This window comes from Artemia franciscana, unplaced genomic scaffold (assembly GCF_032884065.1).
Source record: "Artemia franciscana unplaced genomic scaffold, ASM3288406v1 PGA_scaffold_32, whole genome shotgun sequence".
Lineage (NCBI taxonomy): Eukaryota > Metazoa > Arthropoda > Branchiopoda > Anostraca > Artemiidae > Artemia > Artemia franciscana.
In genome coordinates, this window is record NW_027062665.1 from 471,088 (window position 1) to 493,519 (window position 22,432).

Here is a 22,432-nt window from a genome sequence, read left to right on the forward strand (position 1 = left end):
TTCGGAGAATACTTAAACGGGAAGATTATCACAGTTCGTGGTAACGAACTGTAGTAAGCAGCGACCCGGCTCAATAGTAATCAAAACTCAAAAAAATTGAATTTTGATACCAATAGCTCCATCAAAAGAATGGCATTTTAATGCTGATTTTAAATATATAAGTTTCATCAAGTTTAGTCTTACCCATAAAAAGTTAAGAGCCTGAGAAAATTTGCGTTATTTTAGAAAATAGGGGTAAACAACCCCTAAAAGTCATACAATCTTAACGAAAATCACATCATCAGATTCAACGTATCAGAGAAACCTACTGTAGAAGTTTCAAGCTCCTATCTACAAAAATGTGATGCTTGTTTATTTGTTTGTTTTTTGTTGTTTTTCTCCAGGGGTGATCGTATCGACCCAGTTGTCCTAGAATGTTGCGAGAGGGCTCATTCTAACGGAAATGAAAAGTTCTAGTGCCCTTTTTAAGTAACCAAAAAAATTGGAGGGCACCTAGGCCCCCTAGGTTATCAGCAGTGTGAGAGTCAGTTTAGAATAAAGGAAACACTAAAAAATCTTATTAGTTCTGTCTACTTTGGAAAAATGGGTGCATGTATACAACCAATTTCAAAGATTGTGGGTGCATACGAGAATCTTCAGTAGAAGTATGATTGATAACATAATGAAAAAACAAACATCACTTTTATATATTCAATTATAGGCTATGCAAAGAAAGAAGAAGGTGGATGAGTCTCATCACTGTTGTTTTGAATCCTGTCCCACCTAGTCGAAACTGACCTTAAGTTAGTACTTGCGTTAACATGCAGCTTTCTTTTCTTGTTCTGTTAGAACAAGAAATATGATTTTATTAATACTTTGTCCTTTTCTGTTATATCTATACAAATTATTTAATCCTTTTTAATGCAAATATACCAAATATTCCCATATTTGAAATACAACGAGCAAATAAAGCTTACATACCTCTGGAATTTGGATTTCTATGCCAAATGCTAATCCCAAGGATAAATATACCGCCAATGGGTTTCCATTAAACTCATCATCATAGACAAACATCAATATCTGACATACTTTTACAAACAAATTCAGAGCATAAACGAAAATTCTGGATCCTTTGTTGAATTTGACTTTTAATATGTCCTTGATTTTTCGTTCTTCATGTGCATCATTATTTTGTATTGCAATGGCACATTTCATGTATGATTTCATGTCGTCGGTAGAGATGATCCATCCATTTAATATTGTATTTAATAGCGTTAATATGAACAATAAAATAAGAAAAAACCATGATACCCATCTGGGGTAAAGATGTTTTACTTCAGCTTCTTTCCTGAAAGATAGACCTCAGAATCAATTTACAGGAAAGTCAAATTCGCTTATTTTCCAAGATTACTTGAAAGATCTGTCGGTAGGGTTCATATTCAGAGTTATTTGTCGGGATTTGAAATAAGAGCTCTGAGACATGAATTCCTTCTAAATATCAAATTTCATTACGATCCGATCACCTGTTCGTAAAATAAAAATACCCCAATTTTCACGTTTTCCAAGAATTTCAGTTTCCCCCTCCAACTCCCCCGAATGTCACAGGATCTGATCAGTATTTAAAATTAGAGCTTTAAAGCGCAAGATCCTTCTAAATATCAAATTTGATTAAGATCTGGTTACCCTTTCGTAAGTTACAAATGCCTCAATTTTCTAAATTACCCCCCCCAACTCCACCAAAGAGAGCAGATCCGGTCCAGTTATGTCAGTCACGTATCTTAGACAGGTTTTGATTCTTCCCATCCAGTTTCATCCTGATCTCACCTCTTAAGTATTTCTAAGATTCCTGGTTCCCCTCATCTGCCCCCCTCCAAATACGCTGGATCCGGTTGAGATTTAAAATAAGAGATCTGAGTTACGAGATCCTTCTAAATATGAAGTTTCATGAAGATCCGATCACTCCTTTGTAAGTTAAAAATACGTCATTTTTTCTTATTTTTCAGAATTACCCCCCTCCCCTCCCCGCAATTGAGCGGATCCGTTCCAATTATGTGAATCAAGCAGCCAAGACTTCTGCTTATTTTTCCAACCAACTTTCATCCCAATCCCTCCAATCTAAGCATTTTCCATCATTTTAGGTTTCCCCACCCCAAACTTTCCCCAATGTCACCAGATCCGGTTAGGATTTAAAATACGAGCTTGGAGACACAATATCCTTCTAAAATCAAATTTCATGGAGATCCAATCACTTGTTCGTAAGTTAAAAATACCTCCTTTTTTCTAATTTTTCAGAATTAACCCCCCCCCCCCAACTACCCCAAAGAGAGTAGATCCGTTCTGGTTATTTCAATCAAGTATCTAGGACTCGTGTTTTTTTCCCATCAAGTTTCATCCCGATCCCTCCACTCTAAGTGTTTTCCAAGTTTTTGGTTTCCCCCTCCCAACTCCCCCCCCAATGTCACCAGATCTGGTCGGGTATAAAATAAGAGCTCTGAGCCACGATAACCTTCTAAATATCAAATTTCATTGAGATCCGATCACCCATTCGTTAGTTAAAAATACCTCATTTTTTGAATTTTTCAGAAATACCCCCCCCCCCCCAACTACCCCAAAGAGAGCGGATCCGTTCCGTTTATGTCAATCATCTATCTAGGACTTGTGTTTATTTTTCCCACCATGTTTCATCCCGATCCCTCCACTCTAAGCGTTTTCCAAGTTTTAGGTTTCCCCCTCCCAACTCCCCGCCCCCATCACCAGATCCGGTCAGGATTTAAAATAAGAGCTCTGAGACACGATATCCTTCTAAACATCAAATTTCATTGAGATCCGATCACCAGTTCGTAAGTTGAAAATACCTCATTTTTCTAATTTTTAAGAATTACTCCCCCCCCCAACTACCCCAAAGAGAACGAATCAATTCCAATTATGTCAATCATGTATCTGGGACTTGTGCTTATTTTTCCCATCAAGTTTCATCCCGATCCCTCCACTCTAAGTGTTTTCCAAGATTTTAGGTTTTCCCCCTCCAACTCCCCCCAATGTCATCAGATCCTGTCGGGATTTAAAATAAAAGCTCTGAGACACAATATCATTCTAAACATCAAATTTCATTAAGATCAAATCACCCGCTCATAAGTTAAAAATACTTCATTTTTTCTATTTTTTGCAAATTAACCGCCCCCCCCCCCAGATGGTCAAATCGGGAAAACAACTATTTCTAATTTAATCTGGTCCGGTCGCTGATACGCTTGCCAAATTTCATCGTCCTAGCTTACCTGTAAGTGCCTAAAGTAGCAAAACCGGGACCCACAGACAGACCGACAAACAGACAGACAGACAAACCGACTGAATTGGCGATTGCTATATGTCACTTGGTTAATACCAAGTGCCATAAAAAATATAAAAGTAATGATATTTATACCCAGCCTGTCAATAACTTTATTAAAGTTTTCCATCTATATCCAGTAGACACACACCTCGTATGATTAGTACGGCAAGCCATAAGGAAATGCTACATTATTATTATATTAATATTCCTGAAAACACACCTGGCAAATCGTAAATTACTGTGATGATGGGGGTAACGGTGGGGGTAAAATTTCTAATAATTTTTGTAAGTCACTGTTAAATAAATGTCTAAATATATAGGGCTGATCAATGTATTAAGTCTGATAAATATCGAAGTTCACTAGAAGAAATTGTTAATAGTCTTGTAAATCTTCTTGGGGTGTAAAGGTTTTAGGGTGAAAATTTTTTTACCACTTGTCGCAGGGATAACCTTACTGCTATAAAATGTAATATTCTCTGATTTTTTTCCTAATTAACCGCCCCCCCCCCAGATGGTCAAATCGGGAAAACGACTATTTCCAATTTAATCAGGTCCGGTCCCTGATACGCTTGCCAAATTTCATGGTCCTAGCTTACCTGGAAGTGCCTAAAGTGGCAAAACCGGGACTTTCAACTCCAATTATCTTCTTACCTTTAGCAACCATTTCCAACAAACTGCTTCTTGAAATATATTCCTGAGCATCAATAACTTTTATTTCCCTCATAAAATTTTGACAATCAAACATTTTTGAATATTTGGCAAACTGAAAAATATAAAAGAAGTTTACACCAAATTTCCTAATATCTTCCTCGACGACTGTGAAAGTGAATAAAAATAAAATAAAAGACACCCCATCGGCATGGACATTGAAGAGGCCAGCGATAAGTAATGTTTCGACAAATATAAGCAACTCTCGAAAATGCTAAACCAACTCTTGCCATTTAATAAATCACAAAAAAAACCGTGACGATCTGAATCACCAGACAAAGACCAAGGAGGGATCCAAAGTTTCATCAAATAGAAATATTTGCTGGTAGAGGTAGATCTACCACAACAGAGTTGATAATTTTGATGGTAGATTGTGTCTTGTGCAAAAATAGCATTGTAATTCTTAAAAGTCGCCAGGTTACTAAACTATTGATCAGAAGGGCTTCTTATTTCTGTTTAAAAAATTAATAACCAGTAAAAGGGCCAGAAATAGAGATACTACCACAAATTAATATAATGTAATTCTATGAGAGTAAGACCACTAACATTTAAACTGATCACTATGTAGTCGTTAAGGACCTACAGATACCTCAGCCCAAGTTAAAATTGATAACTACATTATTATTGGAGGAAGGGCCCAGAGAGCGGTTAATTCAATAGGAAACTTCTCATTAGCTCTTAGTAAGGAAACATAAATGAAGATCACTAGGATTCCTGCTTAAAAATCTAAAAAGAATTATAGAAATCCATTTGGCATACATACTCAAGTGATGTACAAACTAAGAGTGTTTGAGCAAAGAGGGACAAGGTGAATGCTAGAGGTTGATTGAGTAAGGGCATGAGTATAGATGACAACATCAAACCTTAGAATATCAGAAGTTAGTTTAATGAAAATATTAACTTTCAAAATTAAAGATTCTTGTAATGACTGGAAGGTTTCTCTGTATTCGGTTTATAGGGCCAATATTATTCTTTAATTGTACAGTCAATTATAATAACTTATCTTTTACTGCTCCTAGGATTACTAAACCTCTCGTCAAGAAGAAAACATCTTTTACTGACTCCGCTAAGATTAAAATTCCTTATTCTCTTAATATTTAGACTGCTGATGGGCTCAAAGTATATAATAATTAACGGATTTTTCTCTCGGTATCACATTTCGTGAAGGAGCTTTAGCATATCAGTCTCAGTATCTTTAGTGCTTTCATCAAGATCAGACCAACTACAGTTTTTAAATGATTAAGTAGTTTTTTCCCCAAGCATAGCATACTTAGTATTCACTTACAGATTAATCCTGGAATTTCATCTAGGATGGGGAGCTACTCTTCCAACTTAGACTGCAAGAGTCTTCCTTTTGATGGTCATTAGACTCAATCCAACCTGACCTCTAATTTACAGAGTTGTTCTATCAATTCTTTTTGTTCTTTTATGATTAACTTTTACTACAAAATCATTCATTGAATCTTATTTGTTCTTTGAATTTTTTTTTGTTCAGGATCATTTTGTTCCTGGTAAAATTCCCTGTTTACAAACGTATTTGAAATCATAGATTAATGCTAAGCCGCAGATCATATTCACTTCTTTGGTAACAATGGTTTTGATGACTTGGTTTTAGTTTTCTCAATATAGGACTCTCACCATAACTTAAATTTTTTTCCAAAATATATTTCTTCATTTGTTCAGGCAATGGAACATTGATCAAACATTCCCTAAGCTTTAAAAAAAAAAACACTGATATGGCTCAGAATTCAACTCAAATAACAGGAATTGCATTTTGAGAACTAAAGCCAAAGAAAAAGCAACTTGTAACTGAAAATTAAGGTGATATGTTGCTTTGTCAAAATTCCAATAGGTATAGGCTAGACCTGTCATATAGGCAAATTTCAGGGCCCTCTTGAGGGACAGAGTGTTAAAATACCTTACCAAGATATACTTTAGCCTGTAGACCCATCCCTAACAGTTTCATTTTCCTAACCTAACCTGTTTCTAAGATAGCCTAGTCACTAAACTAGAATTTTGCCAAAACTATTCTGTGGCCTACTTTACAACTTGCAGAATATCCTAACAGCAAGCTACCTAAGAAATTATGAATACAGCTCTACTAGCCTACATTATCCCTAGCCCCTAAATGCTCAAATATATGGTCCATTTTATATATTTCCCATGCATCTCTGTTGATTTAATCTGCAAATTGAATCAACTGTGACAAAACAAGAACCAGAAAAGCAAGACTGAAAATAGAGGGACAGCAACTGAAATAAGGAGCCTATAGTATATTAATTATTTACATATAAAGAATGTAGATCAGGAAACGCATTTTTAAAATAAAATCTCACATGGGAAAGGATTTAGCCAACGCAATATAGGCTAAAAGTTTAAACTTATGGGGGATTGCATGTTAATCAAAAGAATATCTTGATTTTTTCAAAATTTTATAGCCTAGTGTTTCCTTTTACATAGTTCATTGATGCCACAGATTTTTATTATAGAAAAAATAACATTCTATTATTTTTTTGCTTTTCATCAAAGCATAGGTTTAATGTTTACTTTATTTCTTTAAGAATAGCCAACAAAGAAATGTTAAATATAACCTAACAAAGCAATAATCTGGGTAAAATTCTTGTTAATTGACTTCTTGCTATCTCAGACAGGGTTTAGGTTAGGAAAATGAAACTTACATGGATGGGTCTACAGGCTAGAGTATGTCCCGGGAAGGTATTTTAAAGTACCCACCTCTACTCCTTCTCCCTCTAGAGGGCCCTGAAATTTGCCTACATGACAGGTCTATACCTATTGAAATTTTGACAAAACAACATTTAACCTTAATTTTCAGTTACTAGTTGCTTTTTCTCTGCCTTTTGTTGTGAAAATGCAATTCCTGTTATTTGAGTAGAATTTTGAGCCATATCAATGTTTTTTTTAAAATTTAGGAAATGTGTATGCATATGCATATCTTTAAAACCTTATAAAATGGAATTGAGCAAAGTTATGAAGCTGAAAACAATTTTGTTGTACTTCAATTAAGCAGAAGATCTATTTTGCAAGGTTTCATTTTTATAACACATATTTTTAAAGGTCATCAAAGGTCAGGGCCCTCTAAAGGGAGAAGGAGTGGAAGTAGTTGCTTCAAAATACCTTCCTGGGTCATACTTTAGTCTGTAGATTTATTCCTGAAAGTTTCATTTTTCTAACCTAAACCCTTTCTGGTATAGCAAAAAGTCAATTAACTAGAATTTTACCATAATCTGTAAGAATTTCAAGTCTTACCCTTAATCTAGAGCACCAAGCCTAAAAATTAGCCCTACTGCCTTAAAACTTGGACTAGGCTATGTCAAATTGTCAATCATCTTGGGTGTGTTCCAGCTGACGGTTTTTCAGTAACTGCAGTTACTGCTCAGTAACTGCCCATTTCTAACTGCAGTAGAGCCAGTGGGAACGGCATAGTAAGCTGACTAGCAGTAGCGTCATTTTCGAATTAAATGCACGTGTTTAAATTTAAGGGACAGTTTAATCCTGATTAGTATAATTTTTTTTATTCCTTCTGTTTCAGAGCATTTAGAGAGGTTCTAAGCCAACCATGGGCATTTGGCTGTCACAAATGATTTTGCTCAAATGAGCTGGTGAAAAATAAATAGCTCGTATACTTTTTCTCTTTTTTTATTATTTCAAGACTAGAATATCACAAAACTAAGCATTTAAATAGCTTGATTGTATCTTAAGCATATACAATCCCTGATGGAGTTTTGTTGATACCTGTCTTAAATTGATTTGTCTAAATAAAATGGACCTATAGCATTTACAGGATAGTAGTGGGACAACTATAGCAAGTTTTTTTTTAAATAATTATTGTTCTCTGGTCAAATTTGTGTTCCTTGCTAAGTAATAGGCGCTCTGGGCTGGAATGCTTTGTCCAAGGGGTACAGGTTTAATTCCTGGCATTGTCAGTTTATTTTGTTTTGGATAGGGGTTGGTGATATGACTAACCTCAGCTAGAATTGGCCTAACTTTGAATGAGTACAGATGGAAATCTAGGGACCGTAAGAAGGAAGGGCATGCAAGAGCATAGGCTGGCTGGTCCCTAGCTTCCTATTGCACTACCTGGCTAAAGGACCACCAGGTCCTTTACAGGCCTACTGACTTAGCCATAGAAACTTTCTTTCAAACCCATTAAATATAAGTAAAAATGAAGAATACCAGTATGATTTTCTTTCTATTTCCCTGAAATATGGATGTATGGACAAGAGTGTGGGTCATGAGAGATAGCTTGTGAATGTAATTGGGGTGAATGTTCTGCAAGATTAAAAAAATTTATGACTGTTGCTCAGGTTGGCAACTGAACACAGAAGTATAATTTTGTTATTTGTTTTTCTTTGTGACTATCATGCTTATTTAATGTCCAGTATTTTAAAGTTAATCTTCTTTAATTTGTCTTTAATTGCCATGGTCCTAGGGCTTAAATACAATAAAACCTACTTATATCCATTGATTTTCTTTAAATAGATAGTAGCTCTATGTTTCCTAGCTTCAGTAAATTTAAATGTAATTGTGAGACCAGGGATTACAAAGTAGGCGAAAACTTGCAAATGAACCTCTGGTATCAATAAAAATTTATAAGAAATGGATATCAATTTAAAGATTAAAAAAAACTGTTAGAAAACAAAGAAGACAAATGAATAAACAAAAGTACCCCTTTACAACCATTTAATGAATTGTCACAAATATAGGTCACCCTTAAGATTGAAATGAACAAAGCTTCAATTATGAATCCATTCTCCTTTAAACAGACTGAAGGGGCAAGCCTCCAAGCTTTGACAAATTCAATCTCACTTTTGGGCATTCTCACCTTTCCTTTTCAAAGAAAACTTTCTTTGGAGGTTCCCCATCCAACTAAAACAACAGGGACAGCATCAGGTACAAGTGACCTTCTACTTAGCCTACATACCAAAGGGAAAAGCATACATCTTTATACTATAATTTACCTCCAACATGCCTAATGTGCAAATATATAGCTAAAATTATGTAGTTCCAATGTATTCTGTCACCTGTTACCTTTTTCCCCATTCTTACTTTGTTACAGTTGCTTCAATTAACAGGGAGTTAAAGGTTGAGGGATAGATTGGCAGAATCAATGGGAAACATGTAACTTCAGCTATATATATTTTTGAAGGTCATCAAAGATCAGGGCCCTCTAGAGCAAGAATGAGTAGAGATGTGTACTTTGAAATACCTTCCCAGGACATACTTTAGCCTGTAGACCCATCCCTGAAAGTTTCATTTTCCTAACCTAACCCCTTTCAGTGATAGCAAGAAGTCAATCAACTAGAATTTTACTGGATAAAATTACCATCCTTTGGGATAGACTCTGAATAGTCTACCCTAGCCTACTTCTTCAATAGGATTAAAGAGTCTCAGAATAATGATTTGGCAGCCCATAAATCCCCAACTTATCTGTAATACTTCACCTAGGCCTGTTTACAGAGCCTAAAAGGAGTTAATGCTTAAAATTCTACCATGTGGCAGTTTAATGGAGCCTCAATGTTACCTGGAAGAAGTCAATACTTAAAATGATTCCAAATGGCAATTTAAGGTAATGAATATGCCTGGATATTCCAGAAAACATGGAAATCTTCAAATTAAATAATAAGTTTTTCATTGATTTAACCTACTTGCTAATAGATAGCCTACTACTCAGGGTGTCCTTTAATGTTGATCCCAAAATATGGTGATTTACTAACCTGGCTCAGATCCCTCTTTCTTTTGCAAAATCACTGTCCCACCTTCTTCCAAGCAAATAACTTGATATTCCATTACTTCATTCTTGTCCATATTTATTTTTTGTTGAAGAAGGTGAATTATGTACTTACTGCGCTAACCATTCTTTTGAGCACGGTAAGAAAATCACTTACTGCGGTTACTGCCGGCAGTAACTATTCTCGTTCCCAGCGGGTTGGGCAGTAACCATTTTCCCGCTAGGAACGGAAATAGTAACCATTTGGTTACTACAGTAAGTCCCTGGAACACACCCCTTAACATACACGGAATTAAAATGGCCGCCCTGTTTCTTCAATCAATTTTAACGTAAAAAAAGAATGGTGAATCTCTGAAATTTTATATAATTTTTTATATTAAAAAAATTGTCAGATTTCTCAACCAAGTTAAACATTAGATAAAAAAATTAATATATAAATTTTATGTATTTATAATTATTTTAGAAATATTTATAGATGGCACATATTTATCAGCTTCCTCTGGCTTTCTCTTTAGCTCAAACGTAGCTTATTCACTTCCAGCTGTTCTAGGGATCAGACCTTTTTATCAAGATATTTGGGCTTCACACCGAATTCGTTTTTGAAAGCGATATGAAATTGTCGGGGGATAATTATGATATATAGGGATAACTGAAAAGTCTGTACTTGTAATTTGGGACTAAAAAAAAACTATTCTAACATCTATTTGTTTTTTTAACTATCAACATTCTCTTTTTTTCAAAAACGTGGGTTCTATTCATTCAGTCTATCTGTGACGGTCTTAAGTAAAACAAGTTGATTAATTTGTATTGGACTATCCTTTAAGTGAACCTGTTAAGTGCTGTTTTCCCCCTTGAAAAAAGTGTGGCTCGCCTTATGCCTCAGTTGTCCGTAATAAGACATGTCTCAACCAATTAAACCTTGCTAAACTGAATGATTCAACAGTACTTCGACATTTTCTGTCCGAAATGTATAAATATAGTCGATCTTTATCTCCCGAGTGGACTTAATCTGCATACAGAAATACATAAGTTTACGTTACAATAAGGAAAAGTTAAAATAATAGCAACCAAATATGATTTTTGAAAAGCAACTAATAAAATTTGAAAACTAATTGATAAAGTTTTCTAGGAAAAATAGAATCAAGATCTTTATTCCAGTTATAGATATGGTCTAGAAATAGTAAGATTGGCGTATGACAAAAATACATAATTATACATACTTATTTATACAAAAAATTAATTATTATACTATACATATACTTAATTAATTAATTATACTTAATTATACATACGTGCATACTGAATAGTACATCAGCGTCTGCGTATACAATTTAAGCATCTTTTACTTCCCAAAAAATTAAAAAGGAAGTAACGTGTTTTGTTCTCTTTGACATCGTTGCCATGTTCCAAAATTAAGAGAGAGCAGCACGTTCTCGCGATTCAAACCCTTACTCTTTGGTTTTCTACAAAGTAAGAGCTTGTTTTATTTCGCTTGTGTTTTTCATCTTTATATCCTCTCTAATCTTGCAGAACAGTCGATTGTCTTCTAACCATTACTTGGGAATTGCTAGCGGAAGTTACTTCAAAATTGCACCATTAATATGTTAAAATATTGCAAGTATAAAACAAATGAAGATCCTTCTGTTTTTGATACCATTAGAATATCAATTATTCAAGCTCTTACGCAGTCAGTTGAAAGGCGCCATCTTATGATAATGATTTTTTACTGCCTGTTCAGAAGGTTTGGGTTATTTTGTCCCTAACAAGACCCTACATTTTCGCCAACAAACCTTTGGTTTCATTTAAGAATAAAAGTATTAATTTCATCGACACTCCGTAAAAAATCTCTCAGATACTAAAACAATAGTAGCCTAAATATAGTGCCAAAAATTATTTGAGAGCCATGAAACAAGACAGTTACATCAGGTTATTTAGTGTTCCATTTCCTCATGCTTCTAATTAGTTCTGTAGGATTTTTTTATATTTCAAGACTAGGAAATAGGCCTTTCTAATAATAATATCAAGCTTTTTTTTCTAACTCAAGTGGTGTCCGAAATTAACTTTAATGTCGCAAACAAACAGCCGGCCAAAGAGTGCTATGAGATAAAAACATAATTAGCGTGGGTATAGCAGTAAAAATAGGAACCCAAACAGCCTGCTGAGGGGAGGATACTAAGTTTTAGAACTGCCATTACACAAGCACCCAGTTCTTTGTTCAACAGCAGTAACCACTTTCCCTATTTTTTTATGACCTTAACGTTCATTTTACTTAAAAAGTCCTGTGTTCACTAAAATAAAGAATACTGGAATTAAAGAAGAAACAGAATTATAGAAGAGACAAAATCAGGGAAAGCGCATTGCAGTGGTGGGTGGTGACGCAACCGAAGGACATGGAGCTCAATATGAACTATTCACTTTGTTTCAGGCACAACTTGATATAAGTGCAGGCAGTGTTCCTTTGTCGTTGTCAGCTGCCTTTCCTGAAGTTTCCAGCTTTCTTTCTGATATATTAGAAAGAGTTGAAACTTGGTTTCTAAATATATTTTCGGTTGTATTGCTGTTACTCGGGTTTGCGATATATAGTTCAAAGACTGAACTGATGGCCAAAAAATTGTATTTGATATAGTTCCTCGCCACTTTGGCAGGAATGTCCCTAATACTTCTACCAAATTTCATTAAGACCTCATATAGTACTAACTTACGAATGAGCTACAGCTCATGAGTGGGATTTTATTTACATTTTCTCAACTAAAGTCCGTTTTGTAGTTGATAGTCATTCTATATGAATTGTATACGATTCTTACATGACAGAGCAGATTCTTACCTTCGTGAGGCATCTGCTCTAGGGTTGGTGAAATATTGTTTCGAGAAGACGATATTCACCTTCCCAACCTTGCTAGTTTCTCTGCTTCAAGATTTCTATTTGAACAGACAGAATTGAACCATGGTAGATGAACTATTTGAGTCTCTCAGTATTCTTTCCATACACTTTTAAATGTGTTAGGAGGTTTATTTTGCTCTATATACATTAATTTGGTCTTAGACCAGTTGAAGGTCAAGTTTTACCTTGCTCCTAAATTAAAGCCCCATTGGTAACAAAGAGTAGATCCAACAGACCTCTTTCACCAAAATGGGTACCAAATGGCTTCACCGGTAGCAGTATTATGCTTAGAACATGGTCTGTGACGAAGTTGAAGAGTTTGGTTTCAGCAGTGCAGCCTTGCCAAACAACATTTCTAATTTGAAGAGGTGAGGAAGGCTGATCATTTACAATCATCACAATTTTGTCGTTGCTGTAGAGCTAATTCAACAAATTAGTAATTTTCATGAGCACACATTTAGATTGTTTAATAAGCCACCGTGAATCTGTTGGAATATCGAAAATCAACGAAGGCTAAGTACAACATCATTTTATATATAAGGATTTTCTCAAATTGTATGCATTTACTTGGTAGTAAACAAACAACGGGCCGATAGCCAGTTGAAAGAAAGCAAAAAACGAAAGAAGCTACGGAAATATTGCTATGGTAAATCTAGGAGTCTTCAGCGCTAAACATACAAGAAACTATTAAAAGAGAAAAGAGAAAAACTAAAATAACCTGTAAAACCTAAAATAAATCTAAATCTAGAACAACAAAAAGACTAAAAAAAAAAGGGATTTAATGAAAAAACATTATATAATATAGCAATATAATATAATAAATAAACAACTTATAATTAATATAGAATTAAAATAATAAAAATAATATTTTCCTATTGAGGCTTAAAAAGTACCAATGGAGACTGGACTGCCTGAAAAAGTAAAAAAAAACAAGGGCAACTACACCGGAAAAGATCATAATGAAGACACAGCCTAAATAAATTGGATGCATCAAAACTGCGACAGCTATTTGAACAACGCCATTGAACTGAATTTCTTGCTATGAGCAATTTTACAGAAGGTGCACTTTCAACTTGCCTGGGCTTGCTTCTTCAAACCTAAAAAATACGAAAAAGCAATTTAAATAATAAAAACTAGTTCTTCTTCAAGAGGCATAATTACTGTTAAGAGAAATCGGGTAGAGGACGTATTAATCTCATAATCATTGTCCACCTGAAACATTTCTGACAGATGATACAAACAGATTCAAAACAAAACTAGAAGAAACACCTTTTCACAGCAAATCATTTATAGTATTATGTGTCAGTGTTTGTTGTAGTTGCTATTTTTCATATATTTGTATATGTCTATTATGTTGTCACCATTGTCATAACTTCTTTTTATTACGTTTAGTGCGACAAGCTTGAAAACTTACCGTATTTGGTATTAATAAATAAATAAATAAAAATAATATTTGGAGTTTGAAAAGAGAAAGAGAGTATTTTATAAAAGAACTAGATAATTTTTAATGAAGGCAAAACAATTAGTACAAATATGCCAAAAATTAAATACTTCAATTAAACATGCCTCAATATTTTCATTTTATTTACGTGGAAAGACAATTTAATGTATCAAATATCTAGATATATAGGAAAATAATCAAGGTTTTTAACCTTCGAGAAACAGTCTATTTGTAAAAAAAAAATATTCAGGCTAAAATACTTCACGTTCTTTTTTCTTTCTAAAAACTGTAGGCTAGAGACTGACTGTAGACTAAAAAAACTGAGTAAACTCTTTTTTTCTAATTTATTCCTCTTTGAGGATCCTGAAATAATTGAAGATCTTTAAGTCTCTCCATCGTGTCTCTCAGGTCGACACACGTGTCGATCTGAGGTAAGTATGATCAACAAAACTAGAAGAATACACTACATCTGGGGCATACAAGGTTTTCATGAAACGGATGGTCGTACGAACTTTTAATGGGGATCTTTTGAATGGGAGTTCTATTGTATTTTCTAAGGGTTAAAACTAAATGGAGGATTAACAGCCCTCCCAAAGCCCAAAATTCCAAAAAACATTCTATTAAAACTTTGAAAGAGCTTTCTTGTTTCGCACTGTTGAATTATGCAGTGCTTATTTGTTTGGGGATGTCAATCTCATCATAGTCATCAGGACAAGAGTAGTACTTTCGAGAATTCGTTCATTATTCACATATAGTATATATGTTGCTGATAAAGGTATGATTGTTTGAACTTCACTTTACAAAAACATGAAGGGCATACAGACAAGCCTTACAAAAAATGCTCAGGGAAGTGTCTAAATGAATATATGTGTATATATAGATTGTCGACAGGACGTAACTCAGCAATGACTGAATATATTAATTTAAAACTTTCAGAAAATGATAAGGGAGATGATAAAAAGACAAAATTTGCGTGCAACCAATACAACTACAGCTACTGACACTACTACTGCTACAATTACTACACTACTTCATTTTAAAAAATTTAGGAGCAATTTGAACCAAATAAAAATACTATGTGCATTTACTTTGTAAAAGGACCGTATGTCAAGAATTCAGTTGGGTATTAATTTAAAACTTTCGGAGAATACTTCAACGGGAAGATTATCACAGTTCGTGGTAACGAACTGTAGTAAGCAGCAACCCGGCTCAATAGTAATCAAAACTCTAAAAAATGGAATTTTGATACCAATAGCTCATTCAAAAGAATGGCATTTTAATGCTGATTTTAAATATATAAGTTTCATCAAGTTTAGTCTTACCCATAAAAAGTTAAGAGCCTGAGAAAATTTGCGTTATTTTAGAAAATAAGGGTAAACAACCCCTAAAAGTCATACAATCTTAACGAAAATCACATCATCAGATTCAACGTATCAGAGAACCCTACTGTAGAAGTTTCAAGCTCCTATCTACAAAAATGTGATGCGTGTTTATTTGTTTGTTTTTTTGTTGTTTTTTTTTCCAGGGGTTATCGTATCGACCCAGTTGTCCTAGAATGTTGCGAGAGGGCTCATTCTAACGGAAATGAAAAGTTCTAGTGCCCTTTTTAAATAACCAAAAAATTGGAGGGCACCTAGGCCCCCTAGGTTATCAGCAGTGTGAGAGTCAGTTTAGAATAAAGGAAACACAAAAAAATCTGATTAGTTCTGTCTACTTTGGAAAAATGGGTGCATGTAAAAAACCAATTTCAAAGATTGTGGGTGCATACGAGAATCTTCAGTAGAAGTATGATTGATAATATAATGAAAAAACAAACATCACTTTTATACATTCAACTATAGGCTATGCAAAGAAAGAAGAAGGTGGACGGTGGTGGCAAAGAAAGAAGAAGAAGGAGTCTCATCACTGTTGTTTTGAATCCTGTCCCACCTAGTCGAAACTGACCTTAAGTTAGTACTTGCGTTATCATGCAGCTTTCTTTTCTTGTTCTGTTAGAACAAGAAATATGATTTTATTAATACTTTGTCCTTTTCTGTTATATCTATACAAATTAATTAATCCTTTTTAATGCAAATATACCAAATATTCCCATATTTGAAATACAACGAGCAAATAAAGCTTACATACCTCTGGAATTAGGATTTCTATGCCAAATGCTAATCCCAAGGATAAATATACCGCCAATGGGTTTCCATTAAACTCATCATCATAGACAAACATCAATATCTGACATACTTTTGCAAACAAATTCAGAACATAAACGAAAATTCTGAATCCTTTGTTGAATTTGACTTTTAATATGTCCTAGATTTTTCGTTCTTCATCTGCATCATTATTTTGTATTGCAATGGCACATTTCATGTATGATTTCATTTCGTTGGTAGAGATGATCCATCCATTTAATATTGTATTTAATAGCGTTAATATGAACAATAAAATAAGAAAAAACCATGATACCCATCTGGGGTAAAGATGTTTTACTTCAGCTTCTTTCCTGAAAGATAGACCTCAGAATCAATTTACAGGAAAGTCAAATTCTCTTATTTTCCAAGATTACTTGAAAGATCTGTCGGTAGGGTTCATATTCAGAGTTATTTGTCGGGATTTGAAATAAGAGCTCTGAGACATGAATTCCTTCTAAATATCAAATTTCATTACGATCCGATCACCTGTTCGTAAAATAAAAATACCCCAATTTTCACGTTTTCCAAGAATTCCAGTTTCCCCCTCCAACTCCCCCGAATGTCACAGGATCTGATCAGTATTTAAAATTAGAGCTTTAAAGCGCAAGATCCTTCTAAGTATCAAATTTAATTAAGATCTGATCACCCTTTCGTACGTTACAAATGCCTCAATTTTCTAAATTACCCCCCCCCCCCAACTCCACCAAAGAGAGCAGATCCGGTCCAGTTATGTCAGTCACGTATCTTAGACAGGTTTTGATTCTTCCCATCCAGTTTCATCCTGATCTCACCTCTTAAGTATTTTCTAAGATTCCTGGTTCCCCTCATCTGCCCCCCTCCAAATACGCTGGATCCGGTTGAGATTTAAAATAAGAGATCTGAGTTACGAGATCCTTCTAAATATGAAGTTTCATGAAGATCCGATCACTCCTTTGTAAGTTAAAAATACGTCATTTTTTCTTATTTTTCAGAATTACCCCCCCCCCCCCGCAATTGAGCGGATCCGTTCCAATTATGTGAATCACGCAGCCAAGACTTCTGCTTATTTTTCCAACCAACTTTCATCCCAATCCCTCCAATCTAAGCATTTTCCATCATTTTAGGTTTCCCCACCCCAAACTTTCCCCAATGTCACCAGATCCGGTCAGGATTTAAAATACGAGCTTTGAGACACAATATCCTTCTAAAATCAAATTTCATGGAGATCCAATCACCCGTTCGTAAGTTAAAAATACCTCCTTTTTTCTAATTTTTCAGAATTAACCCCCCCCCCCCCCAACTACCCCAAAGAGAGCAGATCCGTTCTGGTTATGTCAATCAAGTATCTAGGACTCGTGTTTTTTCCCCACCAAGTTTCATCCCAATCCCTCCACTAAGTGTTTTCAAAGTTTTAGGTTTCCCCTCCCGACTCCCCCCCCAATGTCACCAGATCCGGTCGGGTATAAAATAAGAGCTCTGAGCCACGATATCCTTCTAAATATCAAATTTCATTGAGATCCGATCACCCATTCGTTAGTTAAAAATACCTCATTTTTTTCAGAAATACCCCCACCCCCCAAGTACCCCAAAGAGAGCGGATCCGTTCCGTTTATGTCAATCATCTATCTAGGACTTGTGTTTGTTTTTCCCACCATGTTTCATCCCGATCCCTCCACTCTAAGTGTTTTCCAAGTTTTAGGTTTCCCCCTCCCAACTCCCTGCCCCCATCACCAGATCCGGTCGGGATTTAAAATAAGAGCTCTGAGACACGATATCCTTCTAAACATCAAATTTCATTGAGATCCGATCACCCGTTCGTAAGTTGAAAATACCTCATTTTTTCTAATTTTTAAGAATTACTCCCCTCCCCCCAACTACCCCAAAGAGAACGAATCAGTTCCGATTATGTCAATCATGTATCTGGGACTTGCGCTTATTTTTCCCATCAAGTTTCATCCCAATCCCTCCACTCTAAGTGTTTTCCAAGATTTTAGGTTTTCCCCCTCCAACTCCCCCCAATGTCATCAGATCCTGTCGGGATTTAAAATAATAGCTCTGAGACACAATATCATTTTAAACATCAAATTTCATTAAGATCAAATCACCCGCTCATAAGTTAAAAATACTTCATTTTTTCTATTTTTTTGCAAATTAACCGCCCCCCCCCCAGATGGTCAAATCGGGAAAACGACTATTTCTAATTTAATCTGGTCCGGTCGCTGATACGCTTGCCAAATTTCATCGTCCTAGCTTACCTGTAAGTGCCTAAAGTAGCAAAACCGGGACCCACAGACAGACCGACAGAATTGGCGATGCTATATGTCACTTGGTTAATACCAAGTGCCATAAAAAATATAAAAGTAATGATATTTATACCCAGCCTGTCAATAACTTTATTAAAGTTTTCCATCTATATCCAGTAGACACACACCTCGTATGATTAGTACGGCAAGCCATAAGGAAATGCTACATTATTATTATATTAATATTCCTGAAAACACACCTGGCAAATCGTAAATTACTGTGATGATGGGGGTAACGGTGGGGGTAAAATTTCTGATAATTTTGTAAGTCACTGTTAAATAAATGTCTAAATATATAGGGCTGATCAATGTATTAAGTCTGATAAATATCGAAGTTCACTAGAAGAAATTATTAATAGTCTTGTAAATCTTCTTGGGGCGTAAAGGTTTTAGGGTGAAAATTTTTTTTACCACTTGTCCCAGGGATAACCTTACTGCTATAAAATGTAATATTCTCTGATTTTTTTCCTAATTAGCTGCCCCCCCCCCCCCAGATGGTCAAATCGGGAAAACGACTATTTCCAATTTAATCAGGTCCGGTCCCTGATACGCTTGCCAAATTTCATCGTCCTAGCTTACCTGGAAGTGCCTAAAGTGGCAAAACCGGGACTTTCAACTCCAATTATCTTCTTACCTTTAGCAACCATTTCCAACAAACTGCTTCTTGAAATATATTCCTGAGCATCAGTAACTTTTATTTCCCTCATAAAATTTTGACAATCAAATATTTTTGAATATTTGGCAAACTGAAAAATATAAAAGAAGTTAACACCAAATTTCCTAATATCTTCCTCGACGACTGTGCAAGTGAATAAAAATAAAATAAAAGACGCCCCATCAGCATGGACATTGAAGAGGCCAGCGATAAGTAATGTTTCGACAAATATAAGCAACTCTCGAAAATGCTAAACCAACTCTTGCCATGTAATAAATCACAAAAAAAAACAGTGACGATCTGAATCACCAGACAAAGACCAAGGAGGGATCCAAAGTTTCATCAAATAGAAATATTTGCAGGTAGAGCAAAGTTAAAACCTAGTTAAAATTGATAACTACATTATTATTGGAGGAAAGGCCCAGAGAGCGGTTAATTCAATAGGAAACTTCTCATTAGCTCTTAGTAAGGAAACATAAATGAAGATCACTGGGATCCCTGCTTAAAAATCTAAAAAGAATTAAAGAAATCCATTTGGCAGACATACTCAAGTGATGTACAAACTAAGAGTGTTTGAGCAAAGAGGGACAAGGTGAATGCTAGAGGTTGATTGAGTAAGAGCATGAGTATAGATGACAACATCAAACCTTAGAATATCATAAGTTAGTTTAATGAAAATATTAACTTTCAAAATTAAAGATTCTTGTAATGACTGAAAGGTTTCTCTGTATTCGGTTTATAGGGCCAATATTATTCTTTAATTGTACAGTCAATTATAATAACTTATCTTTTACTGCTCCTAGGATTACTAATCCTCTCGTCAAGAAGAAAACATCTTTTACTGACTCTGCTAAGATTAAAATTCCTTATTCTCTTAATATTTAGACTGCTGATGGGCTCAAAGTATATAATAATAATTCACGGATTTTTCTCTCGGTATCACATTTCGTGAAGGAGCTTTAGCATATCAGTCTCAGTATCTTTAGTGCTTTCATCAAGATCAGACCAACTACAGTTTTTAAATGATTAAGTAGTTGTTTCCTCAAGCGTAGCATGCTTAGTATTCACTTACAGATTAATCCTGGAATTTCATCTAGGATGGGGAGCTACTCTTCCAACTTAGACTGCAAGTCTTCCTTTTGATGGTCATTAGACTCAATCCAAACTGACCTCTAATTTACAGAGTTGTTCTATCAATTCTTTTTGTTCTTTTATGATTAACTTTTACTACAAAATCATTCATTGAATTTTATGTGTTCTTTGAATCCTACCTGATTCCCAAAATCATTCTAGTCCTTGAAAGGGGCTACCAGCCAGAACAGCTTCCCTCCTCCTAATACTTGTTGTTTCATACACTGCTCTCCTCTTTACCCCTTCTTTCCATCATTATTTTTCACAAACACATTTATCCATCATCCGTTTTATAATTATGGGGCAATTTTAGAGATAGTTTTTTTTTTTTTTTGTTCAGGATCATTTTGTTCCTGGTAAAATTCCCTGTTTACAAACGTATTTGAAATCATAGATTCATGCTAAGCTGCAGATCATATTCACTTCTTTGGTAACAATGGTTTTGATGACTTGGTTTTAGTTTTCTTAATATAGGACTCTCACCATAACTTAAATTCTTTTCCAAAATATATTTCTTCATTTGTTCAGGTAATGGAACATAGACCAAACATTTCCTAAGCTTTAAAAAACCACACTGATATGGCTCAGAATTCTACTCAAATAACAGGAATTGCACTTTGAGGACTAAAGCCAGAGAAAAAGCAACTTGTAACTGAAAATTAAGGTGATAAGTTGCTTTGTCAAAATTCCAATAGGTATAGGCTAGACCTGTCATATAGGCAAACTTCAGGGCCCTCTAGAGGGACAAAGAGTGTTAAAATACCTTACCAAGATATACTTTAGCCTGCAGACCCATCCCTAACAGTTTCATTTTCCTATCCTAACCTGTTTCAAAGATAGCCTAGTCACTAAACTAGAATTTTGCCAAAACTATTCTGTGGCCTACTTTACAACTTGCAGAATACCCTAACAGCAGGCTAGCTAAGAAATTATGAATACAGCCCTACTAGCCTACATTATCCCTAGCCCCTAAATGCTCAAATATATGGTCCATTTTATATATTTCCCATGCACCTCTCTTGATTTAACCTGCAAATTGAATCAACTGTGACAAAACAAGAACCAGAAAAGTAAGACTGAAAATAGGGGGACAGCAACTGAAATAAGGAGCCTATAATATATTAATTATTTACATATAAAGAATGTAGATCAGGAAACGCATTTTTAAAATAAAATCTCACATGGGAAAGGATTTAGCCAACGCAATATAGGCTAAAAGATTAAACTTATGGGGGATTGCACGTTAATCAAAAGAATATCTTGATTTTTTCAAAATTTTATAGCCTAGAGTTTCCTTTTAAATAGGTCACTAATGCCACAGATTTTTATTATAGAAAAATAACATTCTATTATTTTTTTGCTTTTCATCAAAGCATAGGTTTAATGTTTACTTTATTCCTTTGAGAATAACCAACAAAGAATTGTCAAATATAACCCAACAAAGCAAAAATCTGTAAGAATTTCAAGTCTTACCCTTAATCTAGAGCACAAAGCCTAAAAATTAGCCATACTGCCTTAAAACTTGGACTAGGTTATGTCAATCATCTTTACCTCACGGAATTAAAATGGCCCCCATATTTCTTCAATCAATGTTTAACGTAAAAAAAGAATGGTGAATCTCTGAAATTTTATATAATTTTTTATATTGAAAAAATTGTCAGGTTTTCTCGGCCAAGTTAAACATTAGATATAAAAGTTAATATATATATTTTATGTATTTATAATTATTTTAAAAGTATTTATAGATGGCACATATTTATCAGCTTCCTCTTTAGCTCAAACGTAGCTTATTCACTTCCAGCCGTTCTAGGGATCAGACCTTTTTATCAAGATATTTGGGCTTCACACCGAATTCGTTTTTGAAAGCGATATGAAATTGTCGGGGGATAATTATGATATATAGGGATAACTGAAAAGTCTGTACTAGTAATTTGGGACTCCAAAAAACTATTCTAACATCTATTTGTTTTTTAACTATCAACATTCTGTTTTTTTTTTCAATAACGTGGGTTCTATTCATTCAGTCTATCTATGACGGTCTTAAGTAAAACAAGTTGATTAATTTGTATTGAACTATCCTTTAAGTGAACCTGTT

At 34.7% G+C, this 22,432-nt stretch overlaps 2 long non-coding RNA genes across 4 annotated transcripts in view; both read right to left on the minus strand.

Moving 5' to 3' along the window:
* Positions 1-7,398, minus strand: part of LOC136041645 (uncharacterized) — a 28,967-nt gene extending 21,569 nt beyond the window's left edge. For all 3 annotated transcript variants that reach the window (XR_010621082.1, XR_010621080.1, XR_010621081.1), the window contains exons 1-3: positions 7,283-7,398; positions 3,959-4,070; positions 961-1,327 (exon numbers count right to left, since the gene is read on the minus strand). This is a non-coding gene — a long non-coding RNA (uncharacterized LOC136041645). The remainder of the gene's footprint in view (positions 1-960; positions 1,328-3,958; positions 4,071-7,282) is intronic.
* Positions 7,399-13,407: 6,009 nt separating this feature from the next.
* Positions 13,408-21,939, minus strand: LOC136041644 (uncharacterized). The gene is made up of 4 exons (XR_010621079.1): positions 21,811-21,939; positions 19,186-19,297; positions 16,214-16,580; positions 13,408-13,742 (listed from the first exon to the last, which is right to left on the minus strand). It is a non-coding gene; the product is annotated as an uncharacterized LOC136041644 (long non-coding RNA).
* Positions 21,940-22,432: the final 493 nt, after the last annotated feature.